This window comes from Triticum urartu, chromosome 3A (genome assembly GCF_056163025.1).
Source record: "Triticum urartu cultivar PI428250 chromosome 3A, HENAU_Tu73, whole genome shotgun sequence".
NCBI lineage: Eukaryota > Viridiplantae > Streptophyta > Magnoliopsida > Poales > Poaceae > Triticum > Triticum urartu.
The window spans coordinates 325,865,992-325,885,139 of NC_141875.1; the positions used below are offsets into that span (position 1 = coordinate 325,865,992).

The 19,148-nt window shown below is 42.7% G+C and overlaps 1 long non-coding RNA gene across 1 annotated transcript; it reads left to right on the forward strand.

Moving 5' to 3' along the window:
• Positions 1–646: 646 nt before the first annotated feature.
• On the forward strand, positions 647–1,183 carry LOC125548328 (uncharacterized). Its single transcript, XR_007301005.2, has 2 exons — positions 647–822; positions 903–1,183. It is a non-coding gene; the product is annotated as an uncharacterized LOC125548328 (long non-coding RNA).
• The last annotated feature ends 17,965 nt before the right edge of the window (positions 1,184–19,148 follow it).

Genomic DNA, 19,148 nt, shown 5'->3' on the forward strand with positions numbered 1-19,148 from the left:
TTGGGACTAACAAAAATGTTTATGTGGCGGATAGTTAAAGAAGTGAGAGGAGGTTAGAGTAACATAGGTAGATATTGTATCATAATTAATGCTATGCTACTATTTGTCGCACATGTCAATAAATAAGATCATATATGATACTACACTATGATACTATGCACTATGAAGACAGTATCATCACTAATATCATATGCGTGATACTAGTATATGATACACCCCACTATGAATAGCTTTAATTCCCATGTTCCTGATCCAATTAAGGGATTTTGGTCTCACATACAACTCCCATTCCTAATCTTTAAATCCCAAACCAAACACGCTGTCCAAGTATGCGCACGTAGAAGAAGAGAAGAAAAGGAAAGTGCTATTCTAAGATAGAGCTCAGATGCACACTATATCTTATTCGTCCACTAGCACTAAGATTCACGAAGTCCTATGTATAGGCATATGTATTCTGAATAGTATATCTAAGCTATTTCACTTGAGGGCCCACCTGCCAATTACAGTAAATGCCAAGACCGTCGTCCCACCCTAATCAGCTCATATGGTCAGGTCAGCTATGGGCCACGGCTCAGCCATACTGGCACTAACAATAGCGGTCCACACCACCTAATCCATTTACTGCGCATGTCACGAGCCACCCCTCCATCATCCTCTAGATTCTTCTTCCTCTTCTCTTTTTATCCTCCCTAGCCGCGCCACAAGAAACCAGAACAGCGACCATGACTTCCTCCTCTTGCTCATCCCTTGTCCCGACTATGGCAGGAAGGTCATCACCTTCATCTCCAGGGCCGAAGTCAGGTTCTACGAGTCAACAAAGATGTAAGATTTCAGCTCCACCCACAAAAAAATTCCTTTCTGCCCCTGGACTAATCATGGTTTATCCCATGTTCGCCGGACAGACTTTGTGGACTCATGATATCCCGTGAGACGTACCTGCCGGAGCTTAGTCGCCATGGCCTATCCCACCCGCACAGATTGCAGCACCCTCTATCTGTGCATCCAGCTTCGTCTTTGGACCAGAGATCTCGCTGGGACCTCATAAACTCTCATTGCCATTTTCATCAACCTGGACAGCCGCATCTACACCTGACAGATCAGCTAAATCAGTCTTAGCATAATTCTTATTTGAGGAACTATTTTTACCTGAATTTTTTGGCAACAACATGCATGATATGGTCAATTTGTAATGTACTTTGTTTACTATCATACCACTATGAATGCCCTCCATGGGGATTCGATCTACACCCATCGTTTTGACCTCCTGAGTAAGGTTTCGGTTCGCCGTCACATTGGTGGTCTCACCTTCATTGGCTGCAGCAAAATGTAAATCCCTTAGTTTATTCGTGTCTAATACATGACTAACATGTTTTGTACCACCTCATCTCTACCTTCGGGCAAACTTACCCTTTTGATCATACAGTTTTTGAATCATCATTGTGACCTCACGATCTTCTTCTCATGGACTTTTGTTTTGATCATACATTTCTTAATGCATCTTCGCGATATTTGCATCTTTCAACTCTTGCTCCCTCATCTTTTATCGTCTCAACCAGTTTTGCGTGCTCAGGATCATTAGAGAATTCTTCCATATCAACTTCATTGTTGCTTTCATCGTCAGAGATGTCAATAACCTAGTGAACAAAACCCATACCGACATTCAAAGCCAGTGGACGGGATACTACCTCCATCTCAACTGCAAAAGTGCACAAAAAATAATCTCAATTACAAATTGCTTCTACATATACGAAACTAGTAAACAAAAATTAAATCAATCATTTTTCCTACACTCCCATTCCACATCAATCTTTGCAAGTTTCCGAGCAAGTTGACCATCTAGATGCATGTGACCTATCGGCTCCACACAGTGCGCAACGACATCAACATCTTCCTATTTTACCGATGGAATGTTTGCTAGGGCTCAAACATCGGCCCTGACCACTACAGGCATATCTGCACCATCATGCCTGATGCTCCCCGGGAGGCATGAACATACATCTCATTCATCTCCTCCAAAACAACACCCGTTAATCCAAAAACGTCTACCAGAAACACCACCATCGAGATGTCTTAAGATATATGATCATCAATTCACAATTTGAAAGAACAAAATAGTGCAGTCTAATTATCTGAAGGTGGACCTAATATCTTACCTAAGCACTACCCCAAAAGGATTGTCCAATTATGTTATGCTGCAGACTAGGAGTCAAAAAATCCTGACTGTGTTTATGATGATTCTTTATAGTTGTATTTGCAGAACAGTACATTTCAAAAAAGTATTGCTTATCTGATGAGCTGCTAAACTTGTGCACACTTAATTTATCTGTTACAGATAATGCGAGGGTGTTTGTAGTGTTCTTTTCAGTCTATTGTAGAGAGTGCTTAGTTTATGTGCTTAATTACCAGACATTAATTTATTGGTAGATCACCACCTAGAAATAACATACACATGCACAAAATTTTGCGACAAAGGATCAGTGTGCATCGGGGTGCATCCGTTTCTAGATTTTCCTGTTGAACTAAAACACACAAATTTTATAACCTGTATCCTACCAATTGAATTCATCAGCAAATTCATGTAATGGGCAGGAGTTAACAAAATTATGAGCAATTGTATTGGTATGCCACAAGTGTGACACCCGGCCAGAATGAACATACACATAAAGCTAGTTTTGCAACGAAGGATCAGGTCGACCTCTAGGGAGCAGCCATTTCTACATTTTACTGTTAAATAACACATATTTTACAACATGTATCCTACAACTCAACGCATTGTCTTTTCCACAAACAAAATAATATACTTCATCTCAACTACTTGGCATAGTAGGCAATTGTGTATGCACCAGATTAAATTGGGCACATTTTCTTAGATCGATCAACCATCTACTGATTTCTGCAATGAACAGTGTGTTCACATATTAACATGATTCTACTTATGTCAATGTTCCCATACGAACTTCACTACGTCGATAGATCTATGCATATTGCAATTTCATTCAAGCATTCTCAAGAAATTCAGAGCCAGCTACAAAGATTAAAGATACCTCAAGCACCTTTTAGACCATCTCGGTGCCTGTGGGTTTCATGTTCCAAGTCACAGTTCAGACAGCTGCAGCAACCTCTCTCATCTCCCCAATACGGTGGCCCGTACCTTACAAATATGTGGCTCTACGCTTACGAACTCCACCGATGGTTCATCAGCTGGTAGGAAAATTGCAGCCACACCGTCCGCCGGCGGATCCAATAATCCTTGGTCGCAAAACTTTATCCCAACTTCACACCGTAAGTCTTGTCACCTCTGCCTCACTGTGTTTTCCACAAATAACCCTATATCTCACCACATATGCCATATATCACATTCGCAAAGCTGAGACAGGGGCATGTGTAATCCACATCGCCCGCCACTTTGACAGCAAAAAGTTGAAGCTCCAGCTTACACAGGTTAAATCCATCCACATCCTTACATGTCATCAGTCTCCTACACTTTCATCAACACTAAAATCTAAAAAAGATTTTCATGTGGGGTTGACATTTGGTTGCACATATTTGCGCAGCACAATGTCTCCAAAACAAAGAAGGATGCCCTACATGAGTGCTTGCAGCCCTGGGGCAACTTCTCCGCGCTTGCACACAATGCACTCTAGAAGGTTCTAGCGCCATGCGACTCCGCGCTTAAAGATTAGGAAGCTATCTACATCACTACCATAGACCGGATACATCATCAACCAATCATTGTCATCTATACTTTAGTTTTGCTATGTGTCAACCTCCCTTTTGTACACTATATATGACCTTTTCAGGCCTAGCTCTGATAACCCACAAGTATAGGGTATCAATTGTAGCTTTCTCGATAAATAAGAGTGTCGAACCTAGAGAGGAGCTAAAGGCACGATTTATATTCCCTTCAAGTTCCATCGACCACCGATACAACTCTATGCACACTTAACGTTCGCTTTACCTAGAACAGGTATGAAAGTATTTTGTAGGTGATAGGATATGTTTTGCAAGAATAAAACTAGGAGTACTTTGCGAGATAATAATAGCTAGTCATTTAGTAAAGAGATTTTTTATATCACAAGATAAGTATTTTGTCCATAGGCAATCAATAACTAGACCGTTAATCATCATTGCAATTTTATATGAGGGAGAGGCATTAGCTAACATACTTTCCGTACTTGGACCATATGCATTTATGATTGGAACTCTAGCAAGCATCTGCAACTACCAAAGATCATAAGGTAAAACCCAACCATAGCATTAAGTATCAAATCCTCTTTTCTCCCATACGCAACAACCCCCTTACTAGGGTATAAGCTTCTGCCACTCTCGCCACCCACCATAAGAGAATCATGAACATATTGCAACACCCTACAACAGGAATTCTCATGCTTGCGCAACATGGAGGGGACCATAGGACAACACCAAAATAAAACATACAACTCAAGCCAATCATGATCATCAATCAACCCATAGGACAAAACGAATCTACTCAAACATCATAGGATGGCAACATATCATTGGATAATAATATGTAGCATTAAGCACCATGTTTAAGTAGAGATTACAGCGGGGAGAATAGATGTTACACCCCTGCATACATGGGGAGAGAGTTAGTGATGATGGCGGCGAAGTTGTTGGTGTAGATCGCTGTCACGATAATTGCCTCGGCGGCGTTCCGGCACCACCAGGAGAGAGGGGGAGAGAACCCCCTCCTTATTCTTCCTTGGCCTTCTCCCTAGATGGGAGAAGAGTTCCCCCTTTGGTCAATGGCCGCCATGGCGGCGGAGGGGCAGGAGCCCCTCCTAGATAGGATATCTTTCTCTCTCTGTTATCCTCTGTTTCGCATTCCTGTTTTCTGGCCGAAACCCGCTTCTTAAATTCTCGGAGATACGTAACTCCGATTACGCTGAGATTTTAACATGATTTTTTCTAGATATTATCTTTCTTGTGGTGAAAGAAGGGAAGCAACCGACCTTTGTGGTGCTCACCACCCACCACCGCGCCTCTAGGGGGGGCCCGCACCCTGGTCCCTTACGGAGGTTGTGGGCCTCCGTTTGCGTTGATTCCACCTCCCAAAAATCACATATATTCCAAAATAATTCTCCGTAAAATTTTATTGCATTTGGACTTCGTTTGATATGGATATTCTGCGAAAAAAAACATGCAACAAACAAGAATTGACACTGGGCACTGGATCAATATGTTAGCCCAAAAATAATATAAAATGTTGCCAAATGTATGTGAAAGAATATTGGCATGAAACAGTCAAAAATTATAGATATGACGCAGACGTATCAGCATCTCCAAGCTTAATTCATGCTCGTCCTTGAGTAGTTCATGGATAAAAAAGATGTTTTTTGGTGTGGAATGCTAGCTAGCATAATACTGATCATATAATCTAATCATGGCATGAATATTAAGACACGAGTGATTCAAAGCAATAGTCTATAATTTGACATAAACACGTCAATACGTAGGTATCCCAACAAACAATCATGCCTTTCAAAATATCAATGCTAAGGAACGTTATCCCTACAAAATCATATAGTCTTGTCATGCTCCATCTTCTTAACACAAAGTATTTATCATGCACAACCCCGATGAAAAGCCGAGAAATTGGTTCATACTTATTAACGCGCTCCAGCTTGTTCAAACCCCACACAATACATGAGCGCAAGCCATGGACATAGAACTATGGATGGAATAGAGTATGATGATAAGGGTAAATATGGAGAAGACAAAATGGTAAGAAAATCTCACATCGACGTGGCTAATCAATGGGCTATGGATATGCCTATCAATCGATATCCATGCGAGGAGTGGGGATTGGCATGCAATGGATGCACTAAGAGCTATAAGTATATGAAAGATCAGTATGAAAACTAAGTGGGTGTGCATCCAACTTGCTTGCTCAAGACCTCGAGCAATTGAGGAAGCCCATCATCGGAGCATACAAGTCAAGTTCTATAATGAAAAATTCCCACTAGTATATGCAAGTGACAACATAGGAGACTCTCTACAAGAAAAAAGATGGTGCTACGTTGCAGCACAAGTGTGGAAAGGATAGTAACATTGCCCCTTCTCTCTTTTTCTCCCTTTTTTGTTTTTTTTCTTGGGATCTTTTTGGCCTCATTTTTTATTTTTATTTTTATTTTTGTCCAAAGTCTCATCCCGACATGTGGGGGAATCATAGTGTCCATCATCCTTTCCTCACTAGGACATGCTCTAATAATGAATAATGATGGTCATCACACTTCTATTTACTTACAACTCAAAAGAAATAAAAATTACAACTCGATACCTAGAACAATATGACTCTATATGATTGCCTCTCGCGGTGTATCAGGATGTGAAATGATCTAGCGTAGGAAAGATATCAAAAAAGGACAAGCCATGAAAATATCATGCTAGCTATCTTACGATCATGCAAAGCAATATGACAATGAATGCTCAAGTCATGTTTATGATGATGATGGAAGTGGCATGGCAATATATCTCAGAATGGCTATTGAAATGCCATAATAGGTAGGTATGGTGGCTATTTTGAGGAAGATATAATGAGTCTTATGTGTGATAGATCGTATCATATCATGGGGTTTAGATGCACCAGCGAAGTTTCTATCGACTCTCGAGGTGAGAAAGGGCAATGCATGGTACCGAAGAGGCGAGCAAATTGCGGAAAGGTAAGAGTGCGTATAATCCATGGACTCACATTAGTCATAGAGAACTCACATAGTTATTGCAAACGTTTATTTGCCCTCGAAGCAAAGTACTACTCCGCATGCCCCTAGGGGGACGTTGGTAGGATTTAACAATCGCGCGCCCACGACCTCCACGCAATGGAAGACAATCAATAATAAATCATGCTCCAACTTCATAGCATAACGAGAGACTATACGTGCATACTTCGGGAATCGCAAACCTTAACACCAATATTTCTACTAAAGGCACTCATTCACTAGTACCTCCCACATATTATGATCTCTATATCGCAAAACTATTTCAAGGAATCAAACATATCATATTCAGTGAATCTACAAGTTTTATGTAGGATTTTATGACTAACCAATTCATGTTGACTCCCTAAATAGATATAACTGAAGCAAGAGAGTTTAATTCTTTCTACAAAAGACCATGCCCATGCTCTAATAAATATAAGTGAAGAAAAAGAGCATTCTACAAATAACGGTTATCCATGAGAAGAGAAACAGGCAATCCAAACTTCAGATGATATAAGTGAAGCACATGAAGCATTCAATAAAGCCATACTCAAAAGATATAAGTGAAGTGCAATGAGCATTCTATAAATCAACCAAGTACCATCTCGTACCAGCATGGTGCATTAAAGAAAATTGAAAAATAAACACAAAAGATGCTCCAAGAATTTAAACATATTAGATGACCAAAAGAAAAACTGAAACATACCGATACTTAATGAAAGAAAGATGGGATGCCTTCTGGGGCATACCCAAGCTTAGACACTTGAGTCTCCTTGAATATTTACTTGGGGTGCCTTGGGCATCCCCAAGCTTGAACTCTTGCCTCTTCTCCTTGTCCTCATATCGGGACCTCCTCCATCTTCAAAAACTTCATCCACACAAAACTTAACAAAACCTTCATGAGATCCGTTAGTATAATAATGCAAATCACTACTTTAAGTACTATCGTGAACCCATTCATATTTTATTTTTGCATTATACCTAATGTATTCTATCTTCTCCCAGGCTTATACCCTCTGATAGAATCCGTAGTTTCATCAAAACAAGCAAAATAATGCATCAACAATAGGACAGTCTATAGTAATCTGAACATTGACCGTACTTCTGTAACTCAAAACTTCTGAAAATTTAGGAAAAATAAAAATATTAGCAGTATTGTGAAAAAAATTAGAATTTTTGCATGTTCGACTGAAAAAAAGTAAATTCGCGCACTAGAACAAAAGTTTCTGTTTTTGCACCGCACATACCAAACAAGCAATTTAAACATCCTAAAGGTAACTGTTGGCTATTTTTATAATACAATGTATTTGTACATGGGGTTAATTATTTTTGAGAGAAACTTCCATGAAAAATTCTACATTGTTTCCATGAGCATGAACACAAGTGTTCAAGGTCGACCCTCACTTCTCCAATGAATAACCTTCAATCGCTTCCCTTTTTGAGAAAGTTTTTAAGTTCCCCTCTGTATTTTTTGTTTTTAAAACTTTTAAAAGCACACAACAGTACTAAATGACTCTCTAAAACTTCTGGGTTGTCGCCCTGGCAGAGCTTTCTTTAAACCCATTAAGCTAAGCATAAAGTGCTTGAGTAATTGATCCACTCAGTTCCCAAGATATATCAAAACAAATTTTAATTAACAATGATTTGTAATTTAGTAGTGATCACAAAGAAACATATGTCATGCAATGACGAAGTCTAACTCTCTTCCTATGCATCGGTCAGTCATAAAAGAACAATTCATGCACATCAAGTAAAGGCCAATGCATAGTATAAACAGTTTCTTGCCATTTTATCGTATTGGAAACATAGAGAGGCGGAGATGTAGTTCCTCTCTCATAATAATTGCAAGTAGGAGGAGCAAGCACATGCATGCTATATTGATACGTCTCCAATGTATCAATAATTTTTTATTGTTCCATGCTATTATATTATCTATTTTGGATGTTTTATATGCATTAATATGCTATTTTATATTATTTCGGGACTAACCTATTAACCTAGTGACCAATGCCAGATTGTGTTTTTCCTTGTTTTTGGATTTTACAGAAAATCAATACTAAACGGAGTCCAAACGGAATAAGACTTTACGATGATTTTACTTGGACCAGAAGAAACCTAGGAAGCTTCGGGAGGAGGCCAGACACCTACGACAAGGCCACAAGCCCTAGGGGCGTGCCCCAGGGGGGGCCCTCTAGGCTTGTGGGCCCCTCAAAGACGTTCCAACCCTAACTCCACCACTATAAATCATCAAATATTCCCCTTACGTCAGGGGACACACCAAAAAAACGTTTCCGCCGCCGCAAGCTTATGTTCTTGTGAGATCCCATCTTGGGGCCGTTTCCGGCACTCCATCAGAAGGGGATTTGATCACGGGGGGGGGGGGGGGGGGTGGGGCCTCTACATCAACCTGGCTGCCCTTCTAATGAAGCATGAGTAGTTTACCACGGACCTAAGGGTCGATAGCTAGCAGCTAGATGGCTTCCTCTCTCTCTCTCCTTGATCTTCAATACAATGTTCTCCTCTATGTTCTTGGAGATCTATTCGATGTAATCTTCTTTTGCAGTGCATTTGTTGAGATACAATGAATTGTGGATTGATGATCAGATTATCTATGAATATTATTTGAGTCTTCTCTGAACTCTTTTATGCATGATTGAGATAGCTTGGTATTTCTCTCCGATCTATCAATTTGGTTCGGCCTACTAGATTGGTTTTTCTTGCACTGGGAGAGCTGCTTTGTGATGGGTTCAATCTAGCGGTGTCCTCACCTAGTGATAGTCGGGGTAGCGAAGCACATATTGTATTGTTGCCATTAAGGATAAAAATATGGGGTTTATATCATATTGCTTGAGTTTATCCCTCTACATCATGTCATCTTGCTTAAGGTTTACTCTATTCTTATGAACTTAATACTCCCTCCATTCGACAATGTAGTGCTTCCTCTATCCCCGTCCTTTAACTTTGACCATAAATTTAACTACCAAGACCGATTGCGGCGGGAGCAAAAATTATATTAGTGAATTCATATTTGAAAGAAGTTTTCAATTATAAATTTTTTTCTCCCGCCGCAGTTGGTCTCATTGGTTAAATTTATGGTCAAAGTTGGACCTCAAGAAGCGTGAGTGCACTATATTTTGGAACGGAGGGAGTACTCTAGATGCAGGCATGCGTTAGTCGACATGTGGAGTAATAGTAGTAGATGCAGAATCGTTTCGGTCTACTTGTCATGGACATGATGCATATATTCATGATGATTGCCTTAGATATCGTCATAATTTTGCGCTTTTCTATCAATTGCTTGATAGTAATTTGTTTACCCATTGTATGCTTTATTCAAGAGAGAAGCCTCTAGTGAAACCTATTTCCCCCAGGTCTATTTTCCATCATATATTTTCAAATCTATAAAACCAAAAAAGTAAAAATACATTACTGCAATTTATTTATATTTACTTTATTTTGCCATTTACTTATCTGTTATATCTATCTCTATTAGTTCTCACTCTTGCAAGTGACCGTGAAGGGATTGGCAACCCCTTTTTCGCGTTGAGTGCAAGTGTTTGTTAGTTTGTGCAGGTGCATATATTAGGGCCTTGCTTGTGCCTCCTACTGGACTGATACCTTGGTTCTCAACTAAGGGAATTACTTGTATCTACTTTGCTGCATCACCCTTTCCTCTTCAAGGAAAAAATCAACGCAAGCTCAAGAAGTAGTGGGAAGAATTTCTAGCACCGTTGCCGGGGAGGTTCTACATCAAGCCTACCAAGTACCTATCATAAACTCTCATCTCTTGCACTTACATTATTTGCAATTTGCCTCTCGTTCTCCTCTCCCCCACATCTAACACATTTACAAAAAAACACAATTTTTTTGTCTTTTTCCGTCTCCTTTATGTCTTACTTGGTTTGTTTGGTTGTTCGCTTGGTATAATTGTGTGTTTACTGAAAATTAGGAAGCAAAAATTTTATGGATCCTCAACCACTTGCTAATATTTTTGAAAAATCGAGCTATGATCAACCAATTGCTAGTGAGTTGAGTGCACTTGATTATCTTTATGAAGTTTTGCTTGAAATTCGTGAATCTGAAAATTATGTTGAACTATTAAAAGAAGAAATTTATTAAATGATCCATGATAGCTCCTTGAAACAAAAGCATGATTACAATGATGTTATTATAAATTCTATTAATTTGAATTAGGATAATAATATGCAAAACCCCAAGCTTGGGGATGCTAATTTTGGTATGTCCACTACGTATTGCAATGATCATGATTGGGGTGATTTTTCTTATGAACTTGAAAATTTGTTTAAGCCTCATGATGAATATGATATTGATAATAATGTTTGCAATAATATTGAAAGTGTGTTTGGAAGAGGGTGAACTTTAGGAAATAATGATCCCACTACTTTGGAGATTGATCAATCTTATGAATTGTTTTATAAAAGTGAGCTTGGAGATGTAGTGACTTTATTTTATGTTAATCCCACTATTTTGAAGACTGTCGACTTTGCATGCATGCGATCATTAAGAGAATATTTTATGTGATAGTTGTATTTTTGAATTTGATTATGATCCTACATGTAATTATTATGAGAGAGGGAAATATGGTTGTAGAAATTCTCATGTTACTAAATTACCTCTCATTGTGTTGAGATTGTGATAGAGGCAAAGGTGTCCCATATTTCGATGAGATAGTGGCTATCATTTTGGAGGAAGTCGACTTTGATGATCCGACTATGAATGTGCGAGGACGTCGTGCCTTAGCAATCGCTAAACCAACTCCGAGAGGTTATTGACCATGCCAGAGCTCGATCAACCTAACCAAGAAGGTCTGTTTCCTATAGGCAAACAAAGAACAAGCAAGAAACTAAGATTGCAATCTGGAAATTGTGAATATAAGAGGAAAGCTTCATTGATCAAGCTGGGGTTTTGTGACGCCTTTGTCTGGTCGTTGAACACAAATGAAGTACGCGAAGTTGCAGCTATGGCGAACTTTTAATCTAAACAAAACCCAAAGTCTAAACGACGCCCTAAGGGTTGTATATATGGAGGAAGAGGGGGGGGGGATTTCGCGGCCCTTGAAGGAGGGGTCCGAAACCAACCCTAACTCTTGTTTCCCCACACATACGGACTCTAAAAACGGCCTATACTTAAGTATTTCGAAATTACATGGGTCTGGCCCAATAATAAGGTGACGTAGCACCTAGAATAGCCTTTGGACGAAATTTATGAAGTGGCATCTTGTATATTTCGTCCAAGGCTTCATGCACTCCTTATGGTGGCTTCAAAGTCCTGAAATCATCACTTGCAACTCCGTTCTTGTTCCCCTTGTGCATGCCATCGTCTCCAAGCTTGGTCTTACTCCAGTGTTCGCCCCTCTTATCCATGCCAGGCCCTTCATTTGTAAGCAAAACAAATGTATCCAATTTAGGCAGCATCATATTCTCATGAACATTAGAATCATTACCAAGAAAAAAAGTACCTAATAATTTAATTGGCGTGCGCGAACGCTAGTAATTGGTCCAGTATGTATAGCAGTAGGGGCTGTGGGTGTAACAATGGTATTGATGTCCTCATCAGATTGCTATTATTTCATTCTTGTTTCTTGCATATGCTAGTTTTTGCTTGTTTTGATAAATCTTTTCCCTATAAAATGTGTATGCCTAGGAATAATGTTAGACTTAAACTTGTTTTTCACAAGCTATATGATGCTCTCTTTGTGCTTCAATTCTCATCTTTCATGCGAGCATCATTAAAATTATCAACACCTAGCTAAAAGGCTTTAAAGAAAAGCGCTTGTTGGGAGACAACTGAATATTTTTCTTTTCTGTTTTTATGGAAATACACAATATTACTTCTGTAATAATTATGTTTTGGTGTTTTAATTAGTGTTTGAGCCAAGCAAGACCTTTAGGATGCTTTGGTATATCGTTGATTTCATTTTGCTGAAAACAGAAACTTCTGTCGAGTAACATAATTGTTTAAATTCACTGGAGGGTGCAAAAATTCTGAATATTTTTACACAAGATTGGTATATGAATTTCCTCTCTTGCCCTAATTTTTGGAAGTTTTCGATTTATATAAATATGACTAATATTCGGGTCTTTATAAACTATTCTGTTTTTGACAGATTCTATTTTCGATGTGTTCTTTGCTTATGTTGATGAATCTATGGGTAGTATCAGGGATTATGAACCATGTGGAAGTTGGAATACAGTATATATAACACCATATAAATTTAGACTGAGTTAACAATAGTACCTAAGGTGGAGATTTGTTTTATCATACTAATGGATCTCACGAGTTTTTGTTGAGTTTTGTGTTGTGACGTTTTCAAGTTTTGGGTAAAGATTTGATGGACTATGGAATAAGGAGTGGCAAGAGCCTAAGCATGGGGATGCCCAAGGCACACCAAGGTAATATTCAAGGACAACCAAGCATCTAAGCTTGGAGATGCCCCAGATGGCATCCCCTCTTTCGTCTTCAATCGATTGGTAAATTTACTTGAGGCTATTATTTTATTCACCACATGATATGCGTTTTGCTTCGAGTGTCTTGTATTATATGAGCTTTTGCTTTTTAGTTTGCCATGGTCATCCTTGCTATACACATATTTTGAGAGGGACACACTTTAATCGTGAATTTATTAGAATACTCTATGTGCTTGACTTATACCTTTTGAGCTAGGAAGTTGCTCTAGTGCTTCACTTATATCTTTTTAGAGCACGACGGTGGTTTTATTTTGTAGAAATTTATGAACTCTCATGCTTCACTTATATTATTTTGAGAGTCTTAAAATACTATGGAAATTTTCTTAGGTTATGAATTTGGTCCTAATATGATGGGCATCCAGGAGGGATATAATAAAAACTTTCATCAAGAGCATTGAATATATGAGAAGTTTGATTCCTTGCTTTTGTTTTGAGATATAAAGATGGTGATATTAGGGTTATGCTGAGAGTAATTATGGATTGGTAGAAATACTTGTGTTAAAGTTTGTGATTCCCGAAGCATGCACGTATGGCCTATCGTTATGTGATGAAGTTAGAGCATGATTTATTTTTTATTGTCTTCCTTATGAGTGGCGGTCGGGGCCGAGCGATGGTATTTTCCTACCAATCCATCCCCCTAGGAGCATGCGTATTAGTACTTTGCTTCGATGGCTAATAAATTTATGCAATAAGTATATGAGTTCTTTATGACTAATGTTGAGTCCACGGATTATAACACTCTCACCCTTCCACCATTGCCAGACTCTCAAGTACCGCGTAACTTTCGCCAATGCATTAAACCCACCATATACCTTTCCTCGAAAAAGCCACCATACCTACCTATAATGGCATTTCCATAGCCATTCCGAGATATATTACCATGCAACTTCCACCGTTCCGTTTATTATGACACGCGCCATCATTATCATATTGCTTTGCATGATCATGTAGTTGGCATAGTACTTGTGGCTTGTCCACCCTTAATATTTTATACATCTCATGCTAGATCATTGCACATCTTGGTACACCGCCAGACGCATTTATATAGAGTCATATCTTTGTTCTAGTATCAAGTTGTAATTCTTGAGTTGTAAGTAAATAAAAGTGTGATGATCATCACTATTAGAGCATTGTCCCATGTGAGGAAAGGATGATGGTGGATATGATTCTCCCAAAAGTTGAGATGAGGCTCCGGACTTAAAATAAAAAAAGAGGCCAATAAAAAAAGAGCACAAAGAGCCCAAAAGAAAAAATAAAATAAAATAAAAATGAGAGAGAAAGAGAAAAGGGGCAATGTTACTATCCTTTTCCCCACTTGTGCTTCAAAAATAGCACCATGTTCTTCATGATAGAGAGTCTCCTATTTTATCACTTTCATATACTAGTGGGAATTTCTCATTATAGAATTTGGTTTGTATATTCCAATGATGGGCTTCCTCAAATTGCGTAGGTCTTCATGAGCAAGCAAGTTGGATGCACACCCACTTAGTTTTCTTGTGAGCTTTCATACACTTATAGCTCTTGTGCATCCGTTGCATGGCAATCCCTACTCACTTGCACCGATACCGATTGCTGGGCATCTCCATAGCCCACTAATTTGCCTAGTTGATGTGAGACATTCTTCCTTTTTGTCTTCTCCTCACAACCACCTTCTATTCCACCTATAGTGCTATATCCATGGCTCACGCTCATGTATTGCGTGAAAGTTGAAAAGGTTTGAGAACATTAAAAGTATGAAACAATTGCTTGGCTTGTCATCAAGCTTGTGCGTGATAAATAATTTGTGTGATGAAGATAGAGCATGACAAGACTTTATGATTTTGTAGGGATAATTTTCTTTAGACATGGTATTTTGAGAAGACATGATTGCTTTTCTAGTATGCTTGAAGTATTATTATTTTTATGTCAATATTAAACTTTTGTTTTGAATCTTTTGGATCTGAATATTCATGCCACAATAAGAAGAATTGCATTGATAAATATGTTAGGTAGCATTCCACATCAAAAATTCTGTTTTTTACCATTTACCTACTCGAGTACAAGCAGGAACTATGCTTGGGGATGCATGATACATCTCCAACGTATCTATAAGCTTTTATTGTTCCATGCTATTATATTATCTATTTTGATGTTTTATATGCATTAATATTCGATTATATATTATTTTTGGGACTAACTTATTAACCTAGTGCCCAGTGCCAGTTTTCTGTTTTTTCCTTGTTTTTGGCTTTTATAGAAAATCAATATCAAATGGAGTACAAAGGGAATAAAACTTTACGATGATTTTTCTTGGACCAGAAGAAACCCTGGAAGATTCGGGAGGAGGCCACAACCGTAGGGGCGCGCACCAGGTGTTAGCATCCTAGGAACGGGGGTACCTAGACTTGCCTACCTGTGGCCCACGGTGTGGCTCCATCAGCGGCCCGGTACGACCCAGTTTCAGCAGCAACGACTCAAGACCCTCGTGAGGGGCCAAGCCTCGCGAGGCAGACGACACCAAGACCTCCCTTGGGGGTGGCCTCACTAGGCTCGCTCCCAAGGAGCAGAGATATCAAGGCAAGGTGCACCTCGCGAGGTTCACATGACATGAGCCATGATGACCAAGGCTAGGCGGGCGCCAGCGGGCACAACATACCAGTTTCCCTTTTGGTGCCAAGGAGGCAAGCGCAGGCTCGAAGTCCCGAGGAATCTGGCAAAGGTTTCCATATTGGTGCAACGAGACCAAGACAGCCAGGACGACATGACGGAGGTCATCGCAGAGCCCACTACAGCGTCACCACCAGAGCCTTTGCAAGGGAAGACTACTTTTGTCAGGATAACTTGTACTAGTTGTCTCCCTTTGAATTTGGCCATTGTGGGATCCCTTCCCGCCTACATTTGGGAAGATGACCAAGGCTACTATAAATAGGACTTGGCCACCACCCAAAAGACGGATCAGATCATTGAGACCATCCTCACACCCACTAGCTCATCAAGCTCAAGAACACCTCACATCTTGAGGCTGTTCAACCACTGTACTAGTTCATCCTCAGCCCCTCGAGGCAATCCACCACAAAGGTAGAGTAGGGTATTACACCGCAAGGTGGCCCGAACCAGGATAAACTAGTGTGTCTCTTGTCCCTTGGGTTCGTCGATTAGGCTGTGGAATCGTTGGGCCAACAGGTTGGGAAGAAGGAGTTCTTCGTACGCACCCTAGTGTTCGAACCTCTCAAGGGTCTGCGGAGCCCTGAATCTGACATTTGGCGCGCCAGGTAGGGGTGCGTCAGGACCTTTCTTCTTCCTGCTAGCCGATAGCCCAGATGGCCGATGTTCAGAGGGCTCATGCCGAGCAATGGGCCGCCTAGCCCGCCCGGGCAATGTCATCTGTCCAAGAAGACCTCCACTCCGCGCTCCAGGCGGCTCGTACACCGCTGAACTTCGCCGGACGCTGGCGGCACGGGCCATTGCCGCCTGCCCTGGCCCCTCGACGTACACGCGCTGCCATGCGGTCGTTGGGCTATGCCTCGACGACGGCACTGAATACTCATCAGGAGCAGGCGAACATGCGGGCCGCGATCATCATGGAGCGAGAGCGACTGCATTGCAGGTTGGCGGAGGGTGGCGGCGATGCCCTGTTGGAGCGGGTCGCCGAACTGCTCGACGCCGCCTGCAGGGGTGCGATACCTTTTTGCTCCTTTGTCCACCCCTCAGGTGGTGGTGGAGGCGCGTGCCAGGCCCCAAGGCACCTGTGTGCACCACGGGGCACTCGAAGGATTCGACTGCAACAACACGGCCCTCGCCGCAGCTCATCCCACTTCAACCACGATGCTTGCGGCTGGGGCAGGCCCTGGCGGTCCCCTGAGGGGCCGTGCTGGGGCGTTGCCCCGCGACCACTAGGGCCAGGCGTATGTCCCGAAAGTCCAAGGTGTTGGGCACCCAGGTGAAGGCCCCGGTGCAGCCGCCCCTGATGCCTACGTGCCTCGCATGATGGACCTGGAATACACGCCTGAGGAAGACCCCAGTTCTTTCCCCGAGCCGAGCTATGTAGGAGATTCACTGGAGGTCGGGGTTTTCCATGAGCTGCTTGGAAGCTTCGTTGAACCCTTCGACGACAACAACCACAAGGTACGACCGATACCCTAGGGACATGCTTATGCTAACCATGGACCGCAGGTGAACCAGGCCACGTCAGCGGTCAGAGACCTCGGCACGGCGCCCCCGCCCCCAGCAGGACCGGCACACTGGGGGCTATGCAGGAAGGGCCCGAACATGGGGCCCCCCTCGCGCCGTGCAGAGCAAGGCGTCGTGCGGAGGTAGGTCCTCTGCTCGGGGAGGTGCCGGTGAGCCGTTTCCTAGACAAAGGGCTCGTGGTCGCCGAGGGTGCCGCTAGCGTCTCCCTTGCCCCCTGGTCTTGTCCTAGTTTCCGGAGGACCCAATGGTGGTCGGGGGAGGCGCAAGGCAGGGCCCTCGTCTGGCGATATGAAGCAAGGCTCACGCCTGTGAAGGTCTCCACTCGTGACACTCTCATGTAATAATGAGTGGGGTTGTACACGCCCCGGAGTCTCCAGTGTGCTGCCCCTCGGCCTCAGTGGCTCCCACCCATGTCCAAGTGGAAGCACCATGCTCCGCGCTGGCCGTCGACACTATCCCCCAATGACTATGCTCACATCCAGTGAAAGCACTTATCTCCGCGCTAGTGAGAAGACAAAAAGACTAGCTAGGTGCCGGACGCGGCTGTTTGCCTTTGCCCCTTTATCTGTAACTTGATCGCCTTCTTCCTTTCGGATTGAGAGTTGAAGTTATGTTGTTTTCTCTAAAATTGGGGGGGGGGGGTTTCTCTGGTTTCTGCCAGTTGCATTGCGTTCTGGTCGCATGCTTTGTTTTTAGGGCTCACGCCCTTGACCCCCCTCTTACGAGTGCCCCGCGGCTCGGGTGCTGGTCGGCAGACCGCGTTGGGTGCGTCTGGGCAACCTAGATTGGACCCCCTCGGGGCGAGAGGGCACGCGCTGCAAGATTGCCGCGTGCGCATCCTGCCACGGTCCGCCGGACGCTCGTGGCGTGGCCCTCTCGGACGGATCCACTGGCTTCTCAGGAGACCCAGAGCCTCGCGAGCCTCTAAGGGCTCGCCTTAGGAAGAAGGCGCGTCAGCGACCACAGAACCCGCTCAAGGCCTGCTGGGATTAAGATAAGTCTCAGCGACAACCCTGCTCGGAGGCTCACAAGCTCGCAAAAGCACATTTCGAGCCCGTCTTAAGAGGACAGAACATTAATTTACACATTACGAGGGGCTCCCCCTCCAAAATGCTCTCATGTCCTGCGGGGGCATATCCAAGTCTTTGCATGTAGGTTCAAGGGAAGGAATCCAGGCTTAACTAGATGTGCTGCCCCTAGCACCACCCTGGTCACTCTCGTCCATGCTACTTGTGCTATCACTGATGTCGTCTTCATCATCGTCGTCCACACCATCTTCGTCCACCGTGATCACCTCTGCGTCGTCCTCGGGGGCAAACTCTCTGACCAAGGCGTCCACGTAGTTGTCCACCCAGTCCGACAAGTTGTCTCGGATAACCCTGGGCACGGGGGCTATGGCAGCGTCGAAGTCAAAATAGGGATCGAGGTTCTGAAGGTGGATGAAGACACATGAGAATGCACGCCCAAGAAGGCCCCGACTCCTTTCTTCCATGAGCCCACGAGCCCTCACGACCCGGTCCTCCAGGCGCGTCACGATGTCGGTGAAGAAGCGGAGGTGGCTGGCATAATCTTCCTCATGCAGGTGGGGGGTGCTTTCCTCCAGATAGTGCTCAGGGCGCGGTTAGCTCTCACCCTGAGGCCCTGGAGCATAGAAGTGTTCTCGCGCTGCAGTGTTCACCGATGGCATGTCTCGTCTATGCTCTTCTTCGCGAGGGAAGCGGCTCCATCAATCCGACACTGGAGGGAGAGCAAGTCGGCGCGCGCGGAGGCC